This window comes from Homalodisca vitripennis, chromosome 1, assembly GCF_021130785.1.
Source record: "Homalodisca vitripennis isolate AUS2020 chromosome 1, UT_GWSS_2.1, whole genome shotgun sequence".
NCBI lineage: Eukaryota > Metazoa > Arthropoda > Insecta > Hemiptera > Cicadellidae > Homalodisca > Homalodisca vitripennis.
Window position 1 is genome coordinate 199,300,869 of NC_060207.1, and position 14,847 is coordinate 199,315,715.

Genomic DNA, 14,847 nt, shown 5'->3' on the forward strand with positions numbered 1-14,847 from the left:
TCACATCCCAAATTGTAGTCCCCAACCTTCCGGCCTGCGCGCCACTTCCCCTACACAAAAAGAACTCCTTCCAGAACCCAAAACCTTTGAACCCTTTGCCCTGCTGCAGTTCAGCTCCATCACCAAAATTGTGTACATTATCAAACAATGGTTTTTTAGATTAACAGATCCCAGCACAAGTTCAAATGTCTTAAACAATCCACAAAATTAGCAATAATTCAAATAAAATATGTATTAAAATTTTCCATCAAAACTTAAGGGGCATAGGGAACAAATGTGCGGAGGTCGAGACTGTGTTGCATGCAGAAGACGGTCGACATTTTGTGTGCTAGCGAGCACTGGCTAACAAGTGACGAGGCATCAAACCTCTCACTACAAGGGTACAAACTCGTAACATCGTTCAGCAGATCTGAATCTTTTCGGGGAGGATCTGCAATATTCTTGCGTGATGACTTTCCCTGGAAAATAAAAACTCGTAAGGATCTAATGCAGCACAGTAACCGAGCTCATCTTAGAAATTTCAGCCATCACTTTACCAGAACTCAAAATTACAGTGGTCAGCATTTACAGATCCCCAGCAAGCTCTCTTAGCTCTTTTTTCGACCATCTTTCTGTTTTTTTTAGCAAAAAACTAAACAACGAAAACAAATAGTGTTATCCTGGCTGGCGACTTTAATGTCGACATTCTCGTTCAGTCCCGCGACTCTGCACTTTTCTTAGATCTTCTTCACGGTCACAGTCTTCTTCCAACAGTTCGTGGTATAACCAGATTTTCTCCCAGTGGTGGGTCGTGTTTGGACAATATCTTCACAAACCTTCCTCTTAAAGATTTTTCTTCAGGCATAACATCAACTTGTTTGTCAGATCACGAGGGTAATTTCATTCAAATATCAAAAAAATTTTCCAAATAAAAAGAAACATCAAAATAAAAACTATTCTTACTCGCAACTTCAGTTTGAATAACAAGAATAAATTTCATCAGTATCTTTGCAATGAAAACTGGAGCAGTGTATACCAAGAAAATTCAGTTTGATTCTATGTTTTTCAAAATTTCAGACACTATCATCAATTTTTTCAATCTTTCTTTCCCTATTAAGAAGAAAACCGTGCCAGCTTCTAGAAGACCGAAGTGGATCACCGAAACAGTTTCTGGAAAGCAGAAGAAGACTGCAGGATGCCTACTTCCTGCAGCTGAGAGGTTCCACCAGAGCTGCGAGCCCATTACAATCGCCTGAAGCAAGAACATCAAGCACTTCTGAGGGAATCCAAATCTAGACACGCCCAAGAGTATATTTCCCAAAGCCGAAACCCAGGAAAGGCAACCTGGGACATCATCAACAGTTGTCGACCAGGGAAAAAACTATCAGCTAACAAGGAGTTTGAACTTGAGGCTGAAGGTAAACTTCTCAAAAATCCAGTTGAAATTGCAAATGTTCTTAATAATTCTTTTTATTAATGTCTCAGAAAAACTCAAAGTTAATGTACCCGATAATCTGGCCCTTATCCACCAACAGCACCATTGCCCACTATCTTAGACACTTTTCTTCTTTTTCGACATCACCATACCCGAAACATTAAAAGCAATCAAAGCCTTGAAAAACAGAACATCAAAGATTTTTTTCAACTTATCAGCCCCCTTTCTTAAAGAATTCGCGGTAGTTTGGGCTCCGATTTTAACGTATCTCTTTAACTCATCAATCTCAGAAGGAAAATTCCCTACCGATTTAAAGATAACCAAAATTGTTCCTATACCCAAATCAAAAAAATACCTGTGATGTATCTTCTTTCCGACCAATAGCCATCACCCCAGTTATCTCCAAAGTTTTTGAAAAAATTGTACACAATAGAATGTTCAACTTTCTAAAGAAACACAAAATTTTATCTCCTTTTCAATATGGCTTTCAACCACAGATGAACACTGAAGTAGCCATTGCTGCAGTGATTAAAAGGATCCTTTCATCTCTCGACGCCGGTGAGAAGGCTCTAGGCTTGTTCTGTGACCTTAGTAAGGCCTTTGATGTAGTTGATCATCAAATGTTACTTTCCAAATTGCAAAAATACGGTTTCCGAGGTGTTACTTTGGATTGGTTCAAAAGTTACTTGCAAGGTCGTATCCAATATGTCCAAATCCAGTATAGCGGCAATCAGTGTTTTTCCGAATTTTTCTATCGTCAAAACAGGTGTACCTCAGGGCTCGATTCTTGGTCCCCTTCTATTTTTGATTTTCATTAATGATTTTCCAGATACAATCCTTCTAAATCAAAATAACAATGTCTGTCCCACAATATCTCTCTTTGCAGATGATACTAGCCTGATTTTTCAGCAACAAAAATTCAGTTTCCCTTTCCAACCAGTTCTCTGAAGTGTCGTCCTCGCTCTCTCACTGGTTCACAGTAAATAAACTTTTTCTTAACACTTCAAAAACACAGGTTATGGAGTTACAATCTCAAAAAAGCTTAAATCTTCCGAACATATACTCAATAAAACAATCAAAATATCAGTAAATTGCTTCAGTTATAAATTTCTAGGAGTTCATATAGATTTCTTCATGAAATGGCAAACTCATATAGAATCCTTGTCTAAACAGGATCAACTCATCAATCTTTGCTCTGAGGTGTCTTTCAAAATTTTCCTCTCAGGAAGCTCTAACCACGGCTTACTTCGGCTTGGTCGAATCAAGGCTAAGATATGGTCTTATTTTCTGGGGGTTCTCGACCTTCCAAAATTTTAATAGGATTTTCATCTTACAAAAGAGAGCTTTAAAGAGTTGTTTGGGGACTGAGACCAGGCGAAGGCTGTGGAGAGCTGTTTCTTTCAAAGAAAATTTTCACGCTAACCAAAATCTTTTGATTTACCACTCATCAATTTTTGTTTTCAAAAACCGCAATCTTTTCCCTATAGCTCAACTGACCACTTTACCCACACAAAGGTAAATTAATATCCGACAGATTCAAACTTAGTCTGTTCAAAAATTCCATTTTTTTACTACTGTCCAAAGATTTTTTTAATTGGTTGCCTATAGAAAACCAGGTTAAAAAACTCAGAAAATTTAAAATTATTCAAATCGGAATTAAAAACGAATTTTGAATGAGACAGCTTTCTACAGCCTTGGGGAGGCGATAGGCCCAACAGGGTTGTGAGGCCAGCAAGTCCATTTTAGTTTTAATTTTAGTTTTAATTTTAATTTTAATTTACTGCTACAGTTGTCCATTCACATTATTTGAATTCATATTAGATTGATTTGTAGTCACACGTATGCATTTTTTTTGTAATCGACTTGTACAAAAAACATTATGTTCAATTGTACGAATAAATTCTTTGTCTTTGTCTTTGTCTTTGTCTTTATTTTTTGTACTGTAAGAATGTTTTAAGCTCATATATATTTATAATATCTAATTTATGTTAGTTAACGTAAGGATGAGTATGTAACATATTACTTTACAGTAAATGTCTAGATTCTTAGACTAAGTTTCTTTGCAGGATATTTGTTGTAAAAGCAGTTTCTATTGGAGTACTATATATTTTATAATAATTTATAAAATTTTAACAATTTTGTGTTGAATAACACTGATCTAAAATGTTTAAAAAGTAATACATTCACTATTAGTGAGAGATAGAGATAGAGTAACTTCCTCCGTTCCAGTAACAAACTTTCTTGTGCTGTTTTCGATCTAAACTTTACCAAAAATACATTGAAGATCAAACAAACAAGAGCAATTGGAGACGTTTCGGACAAAAACTGTTTACAAGGGTAAGATCTATTTTTGCTGTCCTCTTAAAGAACTCCGCTAACGATATTGATGTTGAAGTCACCCAGATCAAGGGGATGTAATGAGAATTGATATAACTTCTAGAACACCCAAACAGAGACACACACTCACTTTCGTGTGCTTGCGTATTTCTACACAAGATAGAATGCTAACACTCGCATGTCGCGTAACAGGTATGAACATTTAAAGAGTATAGGCCATTTCATCCTAAAAAAATGTCCTGAGAATAGATAGACAGACAGACAATCTTACAGAAAATATGTTTTTCCTTTCTCCGCAATCAAAAAAGAAATTGTGTCAGCCTATTAATGAGATCTTTCTCGAAACCGGCCCTCGTAAGCGGTATAATTATTTTCATCATGATAATTCCCAGTATCTCACACGATGTTGGGAAGCACCAGGCCTGCAGATTGTACAATCACTCTAGCCAAGGGTTCACTAGCGTAAACGGTATAGTTATTTGTAACGTGATATCTCCCAGTATCTTACATGATGCTAGCAATCACCAGGCCTACAGATTGCACATTCACTCTAGCCAAGGGTTCACTAGCGTAAACAGTATAATTATTTGCAACGTGATATCTCCCAGTATCTCACATGATGTTGGCAACCACCAGGCCTGCAGATTACACAATCACTCTAGCCAAGGGCTCACTAATTCTCAAGTCATTTCCCGGCTCCCGGACGCGGCCGTCGTTCAACCGGATTACCTTGCTCTCTGCCAGACCCGGACCTATTTACTTCTCTGACAATGGCTATTGCTTATTGTAAACTATACGACTGATCTTTAGTAAGTAGTAGTAACTTCCAATTTTAATGCATATTTATTTCTATATAAGAAACTTCGAGTTCAGTAATTTATGTTGGGAGTTTTTTCATTAAGTGACAAATTGGTGTGAATATCCGTAATAAAAACAAAATTTCTTTATGTTTTTGATAAATTATATTAAAATCGGTTCATATAGATCTTTAAAAAATATAAGGTAAAAAATTTAAGTTTGTGAACGAAGAACATAACACAAAATATTAAATATATTAGAGGTTTCTTTATGTATTTGTTGTGTTTAAACTCCATTTATAAATTGGATATCGTATTGTATTGTTTGCACGCATATTATTAAGGCGTTTGATTAGTTACTTTTATATTATTGCATGAATAATACCAATACAATTATTAAGATTTATCGGCAGTTTAAAGTGACTGGACCTAGGTCTAGCTTCTACATGAAATTGTTTTACCATGGTCGGACAAGTTGAATCTCCTTTGCAAGGTTCTGCTGATTTGAATAAGAACTGAATCAATCACGTGTAGAATATAGTCACGTCTTAGATTGAGTTCCACTTCTGCAGCTACTTCACTGTCAAAGAGTTGCAGCGCGCTTGAGACGAATACAAGGTGTACTTTACTGAAGTGTATTAGTAGCGCAAAGTAAATAAAAAATAACATGGCTTTGAAAATAAAGTTAACTCTATATAAATACCCTGTAAACTAAAGTACTTACGCGTTTCTAAAAGTAAATATGTTACATTTGTAAGTGTACAATGATTTACGGTATTTATTCAAATCGAAATTTGTTTAGACATAAAAAATCAACACGTTTAATATTCTAAAGTGTATTAAACATATCAAAGTAGTTTTGGTTTTGATAAATCTTTTTGTAATATTTTACCTTAGGAAGGTTAAAAATGTAGTTACACCTAGTAGAAATAATAAGTTTTAAAGGATTACCAAACACACGTAGAGTTATCAAATACATTTAAGTGAATAAACAAAATGTATTTATTTTGTAAGCGCTCTAAGTTGAAACATGTTTTTTCGATTGACTACATTAAATTATTACCACGGTAATTACGTGGTAATCGATCAGGACTAATTATTAAAAAGCATTATAAATAATTAGTAGTGAGTTTATTTATAAGTTTATTTTCTAATATCCTTGATGAGATTACATAGTACAAAAATAGTTCTGTTATAAATCTTAAATAAAACATGAAGCGTGTAGATATAATTTAATATATATATTCGGAATTGAGTCCCACAGAGTTAGTAGACTTGGGTTTTTAATTGAAATTAAAACTATGTATTAACTGATGAATATTCATAGTTATTATGGTAGAGCCATTATTTAATAACATATATTCCAACTAACCCTAAAGTTCATGATACAAGACTAGTGGACAGAGCAACCTTGTGCCTCGTTAGAGAAGACATTATGATAATTAATTACTGAACTTGTATTATGGGGTAACTTGGCCAGCGGGAACTTACCAAATAAGCTAAAGTGTACACCAACAGAAAATTTACTGTTTATAGAAGGTTAGTTTAGTAAAATACTGATGAACTGAAGCGAACATGTGCTACTTGCCGGGCGGACATGCCTGCCACAACACTATAGAGGCTTTATTTGGTTATCGTTTGTTACTTTTAGTTTTGCATCTTTTCACACGAGTTTTTTTAAGAAACCTAACATATTTTTCACGGAAAACATAAAAAAACTGATAAACAACTTATTAAAAATTAAATTAATTTGTACAAATTATAGGTTCATTGAATTTCTATATACAAAAGCCCGCCACAATAAACCACCACTTCCACTTTCCAAGAGGGTTTATCAATATTGCATTGCACTGAAATAAATTGATATATTTTTAATTAAATTATATTAAGACACAATGCCATGTTTATTTTCCAATGGCGTAGTGTAGCGGGTAGAACGGCTATAGCAAGATAACCAGATCAAGCAACGTCGAGCGTGGCTGCTGCTTGGATGGGTGACCGCTAAGCGATCCTGTCCTTGCAAACAGCCAGCTTGCTCGGCCATTGGTGGTGGTTCGGAAGTCACCTTTAAGTCGTTGGTCTCCAGGTTAAGTGTTAGAGAGGGCTCAAACTTCGCCTTGTAAAAAAGAGATAATTTTCTTTATTTTATTTTAGAGTAGGTCCCTTAGGTGGAGCACTACTTATCATCAGAGACCTATTGTAACTATTACATTAATTAATGAATACCAACTAGTTCTAATAATAGTTTCAATGTTTTTACATAAATATTTTACAACTGGTGGCATTACGGTAGGGTGCTCGACTCCAATGTATAATAGTGTATAAAACAATAGAAAACTTCTTACACATTTGGAAAAAAATGTTCTGAACCACATTTTTAAAATAATATAATATAATATTGGTTTTTTAAACCTTTATAATTTCCGTGTTAAACAAGCTGCTGCATATATTTTAATCCAGTTGGGTTTTACTGTATTTAATTTGATATAATTGTCTGTCTGTCTATTCCAATATATTAACTACTTATACTTCTGATTCCATTGTTGATCCCACTGTTTAACTCAACCGTACTTTGTTTGATAATAAAAAGTAATAAAATGTAAAATCCCAAAGAAAATAAAGCCAACATGAAAATCTGTCCATATTAACTTTTGGATTATGACAGGTTTATATTATGGAGGTCAAATCGGATAAAAGACAAAGGATCTCCTGATTAAAGATTACGTCATTATGCAATCAATAGACTGATTTATATAAAACATTACCTGAAAGCAGACAAGTCGTATACAATTATATTTTGAACATCACTAGCATAATTAATTCGGCGCATAAAGGAAAAAGAGTCTTATTTAAAAGTTGTATTTGGAAAATAATTGTGGCATTGACAATATCTGGAAATATTCAATATTTCCATTGATGGATTGTCTATTGGAACGATTGCGGAAAAACCGTTTAACATGACAGCGGTTGTAAACAAAAGGTATGACTGTCAGTCAGTGGATGACATGGAGTGGGGTTCTTTTAACTGCAGAATTTTATTTTCAGGATTTCATTTTGACATGACCATCGAAACCCACTGATCCTATTTGTTTCGTCTAACGGAAAAAGGTAAATTTATACAAACCCTTGGAAGTGTACACGGCATTTCCGTTTCAGGAATGACTCCATTGTCAAAAATAGTTTACCAAATTCTTTCTACCAAATATATCTATAGTTTTTACCAAATTCAAATCCCAGAACGTGGAGGATTTCTGATAGTAATACAGCAGTTTTCCTGGATTGTGTTTGTATTAGCTGTTGAACATGTTTGGATCAACTTCTATCATTCTTCAACCAGTAAATTTTAATTTTCTATTTATGAATGTAAAATAATGAATGACTTTCTCTATTTTACAAATAATAATGATAAATTAAGTAGAAATAATATAGTACTTTAGTAGTATTTTGTTATTTATCACAATTTGAACTCACACCACCTTCGAATATAACTTTGAAGGAATAACACTTCATTTATAGCACCTTTTGTCTTATCAGATTGTATAATAATGTCCCCACTGTAGATGCTAATGTATCTACTTTAGTCTACATGTGGGTCAGACCAATCAAAATACACAGTTTACTTGAATTTGCAACAAATATTAGACAAGTTATAGTTTACAAATTATGTACAATGAGCTGTTTACCCGAACAGTTGAGCACTGAAAAATATCTCTTATTTATTAAATAATTTCATATTTTTAAAATATTGGGAGAGTAAACCTAGACTTCTGACGACTTTATGTAATGTAAAACATCCATATGAGGAGCTATAAGAATACAAATTTTAAATACTATTACAAAAAATGTATTTCCCGCTAACGACAAACAACTCACAGTATTTTGAAAAGGCAGTTACAAAGTTATGTTTCAAACTTGTTTCTTACTTCAGCAAAATATATTAAATTAATAATCACATTGTAAAGTGCTCAGATCGCGTATAATGCTGTCAGAGATCACTCTTTTACTCAATAATGATTCGACTGCACATTTTGAGGTCGAATAGTATAAATTAAGCTAAACAAACTGTTCCATAGATCTCTGTTGTTATACTAAATACAACCAGATGTAGCAATATTTTTAATCTAATATCTACTTTAATTACAACATAAAATCTTAATATAAATGGTAAAATGTTACAATTTATTTAAGCCCAGACTCCTTAGTTAGGGATACAAAGCAAGAGTACTCCACAACACTTGTCGCTAAGGCTGCATACAACAATTTCAAGTCTATAGCTATATGTGTTATTATGTCGCCTGTTAAAATTTGACATGATTGTACTCGCTTTGCTTACAAATTTATTTAGGCTATTCTGCGATTTTCTCGCTGCCATTATTGTAACTCATAAAACCAATGTATAAATGTTCACTAACGCTAAGCCACATACCACGGAGTGATATGTATGGTCATCAACTCGATGTTGCCTTTATATAAATGAAGCTTCATGAAAACTCACTTTGCTTTTTATACATCGTAAGGCGAGAGAGAAAGAGAGACAGAAAGAAATTGAATCTTTCAATCCGGCGAAAGCTTCACTAACGCTTCCAACAAACCAATAATAATACCACAAAATATCTTTGGATCACATTGTTATCGAACCCATAGCTTATGGTCTTAAAAATAACTTCAAAATCAGCAATTTTTTAATTTGAAAATTTGTGTGTATAAGGTACTACTTTAAATAACTTTAAGCTAATATTTATATACAAAAATTATCTTTTCAACCCTCTAAATCTCTTTCCAAATATACAATTAATGTGTTGTCTTTGAAATGATAGATGCACAGCTAACCTTAGACATACATTACACATTTCAGTAAAACAATGGCTGAACAAATGCAGTACACAAACAGACAATAAAGATCCAGCGCTGGGCGAATTGAGCGCGACCCAGAGTAGTCCAATATTGAAACGCGATAAAATATTGAAGCATGAATGTACTTTATAGACCCCGAATACAGTTTTTCACAGGTAACGGATTTATAACACACTCGTGTACCGCCATAAACAAGGCGTCATGCGTGATTTCCAAGCTTTCTGTATTTTTATTCTTTGGTCCAGCAGATATCTTTATGAATCGTATTAGCTCATAAACAATTCTTGTGCAATAATATAGTCTATGTTCCTATACTGACAATGCACTGAACGATGTCATACATGGTAACGAAGTTACACCTTTTTATCTAATTCTGGAAGATAGTAATACGCCTCATTATGTTTCACTTAACAGCCTTCGCTAAGGTTTCATTATTATCGAACACAATGTTACCTACAATAAGTGAATCTTCATACAAAATTCCAACCCTATAGGTTAGGTCGTTGCGAGATATCGTGCGTAGAGACAGGTGACCAGTCAAACACACGGACAGACAAACAGGAATTAAATATCTCCAGTCCGTCGAGTAATAAGTTTCGTTAACGCTCAGCCAATAACGTATATAGGCTACATGTAGCTAGTGACTAATTGCATCACGCAAATAACAAATACTTATAATGTTATGGTTTGCACTCTATGATGATATTCTTCTGAGCACTTCTGAAAACCCTTATTATGACGTCAATAACAAAATTAAAATCTCAAGTATTAAAATTTCCAGAACTGATCCTTGGTCTCATATTGCAGACATATCGGGTATGTGGATAGTATTATACACGAAATCATATGAAACACATTATTTTCCTTCCATTTCTTGCTTTTTCCTTTTGAAAAGTACAGTGGAATTTCGCAATGTGCGATTAGTCTTTTTGAATCAAGCTTTGTAAAACATTTTTAATAATTAAAAAAAAATGAATTTTCGGTATTTGCTTCGAAACTAAATAATAATAAATCAACTGGAACAATGCAGTGTGTTTATGCTGAGTTAAGTATTGAAAATAAATGTACAAAAATCCCCGCAGATGCCAGGTTAGGTAGATACATACGGATGAGTTACATTATAGTTAATTAACATTATATTAACAATTCAGCGAAAAATGTATTATAGACAAGTAATTTAATATGCACTTTTATTCATACACACAGTTCGTCATTAACTACGAATGAATTGCTTCATGGGAATGGAAACATGTAAACTTGATTAAAATAAAATCGATAAATCGGTTTTTTGTAGGAGAGGCCGATCCCCTTTTAAGCCTTATTCTATCCGTCCTCATGGGCCACTGACCTGTGCGAGGATCTTATCAAACAGAATAAGGGGGAGAGTCAATACAGTACAAGGTCGAAGGTACTGATAAAAAGTGCAGACAGGATTTGAACCTGCGCTATCTCTAACTCAGACCCAAAGTCCAACGTCTTAGACCACTCGCCATCAGCACTCCCTACATGATAACATTAAAATATCGATGGTTTTTTTGAAAAGTACGATTTACCGAAAATTCTTACAATAAGGGACTTCACAACAGGAGTATTATCTGTAATAAAAGAGGGGTTTTAATTGTCCGGGAATCGAGAACCAATTTGCATTGCGTAAACACACAACTTACCATAGATCTTATGAACAGTCATGAATCATTTGATCGCCCTGCTTGGTTTGATGTGAATTGAAATGGGAATAAAACGAAAGGGTTAATATTTTCCAACGAAAAGTTTTTGCAGTTCGTATTAATTTAGCTTTGTACGCTCAAAACTAGTCGTCAGACAAGTGGATAATAGTTCACCATCGTCAGACGAAGTGAATAATACTTTTAGTTAACACTTTATTTGGCTAAAATTAGGATGCTCATGCTATTGCGAGCATCCCATTACATTGTAAAGGTTGATCAATAGTGTGTGAAGCAAAATATATGAAACATTATATCTCGTGATATATTTAACCTTTTTATGCAGTACCTACCAAAAGCTTGTACAGCTGATGCGTATTTCTTTGATAGAGAAAATTACTCTACAAAATCCACAAATAAGTTATCTGCTTTTTTAATTCAAATTTGATAAATTCTGAGCTCCTCCACAAATGCAATAACTCTCAGTAAAAATTAAAAGTGTACAGGCTTCAGTCTGTCTGATTGGTTTACACAACTCGGTTTTCCAAATTTGACTGATTGGGAATTTATAAATTTCATCAATTCTCATCTCAGTCAGAATTAGATACTTTACTTCTTATATTGACTTTCCTGCAATCCTGGTAGCTATTCGTTGAAAATGTCACCTGTGGTCAAGCTTCACAAGTTTCTCAGTAAACTGAAAAAATAAAATCAAGGCAAGTAACAACATGTTATAGGTTATAGGGGGGAAAAGTCTCTCACTTTACTTCGTGAGTTGGCTGAGGTCACGTAAACAACCAGACGACGTGCTCACATAAACTGTGGCCGCCATCTTGGAACCCAGTCAGAGCACGTTTGTCTTGATTTATTGTGTATCGAGACTAGCGTTGTTATTTGTATGGTTATATTTGCATCGGAAAGTAGGAACGGCTCATTTAATATAACTGTTGTTTTGTACAACTAGATTACCGACTTACCAACGAGACAATAAAATAGTGTATCTGTTTATTACAAGTTCCGTTTCAAATTTTAAAATTGTATTAATAAGGTTGCGTTAAATTTGAAATAGAAAATTTCCTTATCGTAAAAATTTAAAATACGTCTAAAGGGGTTCAAATTTATTTTCAAACGAGTTTAAAATATAATTCAGACATATGGGATTCGGACATTTGCCAATATGTTTCAAAAAATATATAACATTACCTTTCGAGGATTTAAATCTACCCTCTTTCTCAGTTTGAAAAACTATAACATAAAAGCTAAACATGCACAGTAACTAAAAATTATGGTGATGAACTTGCTACACACTGAACTTAATTTGACACGTGAGGAAGAGCAATCCTCGAGACACAGAGTTCTAATTTTTGTAACTTATAACGACTATTAATTTTCTAAACCTCTATTATCATTAATAAAAACGTTTAAACAAAGAATTTGAAAGCGTTAAAGTCTGGTAATGGAAGTGTGTGAAGTAGTATGAAGAATAATTTGGAAATGTGTTAATTGAATAATTTAATTTTAATACTGTTTAACTTTAATCGATTTTTATATTAACTCTTTTTCTTAAGTTCTTCACGTTAATAAACATAATTGGCTTAATGTTACGTGCGATGGTGAGACAGTAAGCTAGAGCTGTACAGGGTGGCCTTTTTAAAAGGCCGCGAGTGTGATCTTGGTATATTTTCCTTACAGCGAACTTTAAAAGGGAAACATTTCCTTGCTTTTAGAGACATTTAATAAATTATACATGAAACTTCTGAAACTGAAGTCATTCCTAACATGGTGGTCAAGTTTGCTTAACTTATAAAACATTCTGTATGTTATTACTATTTTAGATAAGAAAAGTATTTAATACTTAATTGATAATTTTTTATATTACCTTTAATAATGGACATGATGATACTTGAAACTCCATTAGGTTGGGCTGAGCGTTAGCGAATATTTTTACATTGGTTTTATGGGTAACCATAATTGCAACGACGATTAGGAGAATAAACTGAGTACAGTCATTCATAATCATGGGAGATTTTAACATGTGATTTAGTAACGCATATATCCTATCTGCCACAACTAGATAAAAATATTTGAATATAAATGTTAGAAGTCGAAGACAAGAATTGATTTCAGCGCACTCTTATATTATAGTACCCTCCCAGCCCAACACCGGAACTTTTAAACACTGCTTTAAAACCTAAGTTAAGTTAAAAAATGTGAGGGTTTCTTGTAGCTAGATAAGTAGAGAAATATTTTATCTGTGAACATTAAATTTTGTATACAACCTCAGCAAAGCCTGTTACACGATATATGGTGTGGTGTAATCCTACCTTGTACTAAATTTTTTTCAATTTATCACTTCGTTTTATAAAAGTGCAAATTCATTTCTATAGAAAATTGTTATTTATTTTCCATCCTCACATTGAAAATAAAGCTAAACCAGCCAATCAAGTGTCTATTCGAGTACAATATCCCTACAATCACATGAATGCGAATCCGTTCCGTGATTAGTCGTATTCACCGTGCAGGTCTGCGAATAGCAAAACCGAATCGTCTTGACCGAATATACAATTCTGTGTATCCGTTGATCAACAGGATCTAGTTCGCCAGTCGGCTGACTCCAGTAACAATTTGAGTAATTATTCAAATGCTAGTTACTCGACTTTAAAGGTATTCAGCTCTCTTAGGTAAAGAATTTATATTTCACAGTAATTATCTCATTGCATTTTCCACGTCTGGAATTAACCAAGTCTTTTTCAAACCCTAACACTTACGACGTAGCTTACTTTATAAGTATCAGTAAACAGTTTCCAAATTTTAGTTGCTTTCGTGAAATATGCACAATTATTTTTAAATGTAAAGTTAACCAACTGTTGTTTTTAATGTCTATTGAGAATGCATAGACAGTGTTGTCTACAACTACGGGCGGACAGTCTGACCTGTGTTCGGCCATCTCTCCCTTCATCATCCGTTATTACTTTAACAGGCCCAATTTAATGTGACGCGATCCTCTTTATCCCTTTTGCTTGCATATTCTACTGTAAATCACTTTTAACTAACAATATTTCACGCTTTAACACTTACACATTAAATTCACATAATTTGTACCTCTTTCAATATTATTTCAATTTATAAGTTTTATGTATTCAGTCCGTTATAAATTTTAGCAAGAGCAACTCTATTCTGCGCTCAGGTATCATAGCCAATCCAGGTTAATTTCACAAGGACAACGCTTTACCTTATAGTGTTTTGTCAAACCACTTTCTGTTATTAAAAAAAGATGTTTTCAATTACAAAATTCATATATTAAGATAGCAGTATTGTACATTTATTTGGGAAAGAAATGAAATTTATTCATTCATTTTCATTCGACATCGTTCCTAGGCATACTTTTCACACAGTCAAAGATGTGCATCTACAGCTCAGCATAGAGCTCTTGTCCAAGTACCACTTAGAAGGTGGTGGAGTGGGTGACCGATGTCACACACAAAGTATCTGAGATTCTCCCTCATTTTGTCCTTTGGCGGTCTTTTAGGTATTTTTATATCCTTATTCCCCATACATTATACACGTATCATCCCCAAAACTGCTATAAAATTACAAACTTTATACAAAGAATCCCTGTATTACCTATTTCAAGTAAACGTATCGTCGTCCTGCTGCATGTTAATAATTACGAGCACTTAAAGCTGCTCTGATTGTGTAGTCTTTGTGGAGCTGAAGATAAAAAAGATCAGAATTCGAAATAAGATCTGTAGGTCTGATCTCATGTACAGAGAGAGGATTC